Raw genomic sequence first — 1,437 nt, 5'->3', positions numbered from 1 at the left:
CAATACTACAGCGAGAATAAAAGCTACGCCTTCTTTCTTTGCGTAAACATTTGGGCGGACTTATGCAAATCATCCAACACAGTGACGTAGATTTGTGGAGGCGTGAGGCGTTTTAGGAAGGCGTGGACGAGTCTTAACTTTCACAAAGAATATCTCTTTGGGTTTGAGACTTTTAATCTTTGCAACTTCACGAATCTTATATAGCTTCTAACACTTTGTAACACTGCAAAAACATGAAATTGCATCATATGACCCCTTTAAATTGTACAAGAAAGTCTTAATTATGATATCAATTGTATGCATTTGTCATTTTTATTTCGATTTCATTAAATAAACATGAGCGCTACACGTTTCAAGGTCAGCTGCTGTGCTGCTTTGTGTACTTTGTGTACAAATCCTTTGGGTATTTTATAACAAAAATCCTACATATTGTGCCGTTAACAGGGAAACGGTTATATTTCTGCCGTTCCGAAAGCACCACCTGCTGGCAGAGAATAAATGTGCATTTTCAATAAGCCCTTCTTCTGTAGATGACTCATCTTGAACGCCTCTGATTGGCCATTGCGTTCATAAACTCAACAGACTCGTGTGTGATTGGTTATAATACGCAACACTGTAAAAACATGTAAAAAGAATCTAAATTTAATGCTGCAGTCAACACTTCATTTAATTTTCATTTTATTCGCGACAGCCATTATGGGTTTAGTTTAACTGTACAGCAGCATTTTTTTTTTTAGTTCTATGGAGCTGAAGCCGAGGATAGTGCAGATATTACGTCATTGATTGAAGACTAGGGAGGAACAGGAACGAGTCATTATTTAAAATGGGAATTTCTCTGGATTTACAAATCCTTGGGAACTTTTGGGACAACGCAAGTACACGGCTGCATGAAACACATCACACTGTGCAAGTGGTTTTTGGATATTTTATAACAAAAATCCTACATATTGTGCCTTTAAATTAATATAATAATTAATACTTTCGACTCATCCATTTTCTTAAAAATGATTTAAAGGCTGAAATGTGAAGTGTATCATTTTATAAAACTTTCTGTTTTTGTGAAAACTTGTATCTGAACTAAATCTTGCCTTTTTACAGTAATTTTACAGTTTAATATGTTACTATAAACATTGCCCTACCCCGCTCGTATGGTATTAATTTTGTTTGTGCAGGTCTTAAATTTGAGCTTAAAAATCCTGCAGAAACCCTGATACAGAAAAGTCACAAGGAAGACAATGCTGAATATAGATTTTTCTACTACAGATGGCCCTTTGTGACTCTATAAAATGACTTAAAGGGGTCATATGATGTGATTTCAAGTTTTCCTTTCTCTTTGGAGTGTTACAAGCTCTTGGTGCATAAAGAAGATCTGTAAAGTTGCAAAGACTAAAGTCTCAAATCCAAAGAGATATTCTTTATAAAAGTTAAGAGTCAGCC

The 1,437-nt window shown here is 35.2% G+C and overlaps 1 protein-coding gene across 1 annotated transcript in view; it reads left to right on the top strand.

Annotated features, from left to right (window-relative positions):
* The window catches only part of xrcc1 (X-ray repair complementing defective repair in Chinese hamster cells 1), a 26,706-nt gene that overhangs the window by 22,865 nt on the left and 2,404 nt on the right, over positions 1-1,437 (top strand). The gene's annotated exons all lie outside the window — the stretch shown is intronic.

Source organism: Sinocyclocheilus rhinocerous, unplaced genomic scaffold, assembly GCF_001515625.1.
Source record: "Sinocyclocheilus rhinocerous isolate Xijiao unplaced genomic scaffold, SAMN03320098_v1.1 scaffold4351, whole genome shotgun sequence".
NCBI lineage: Eukaryota > Metazoa > Chordata > Actinopteri > Cypriniformes > Cyprinidae > Sinocyclocheilus > Sinocyclocheilus rhinocerous.
The sequence above is the reverse complement of the archived record's forward strand: the minus strand, read 5'-3'. Positions and strand labels throughout refer to the sequence as shown.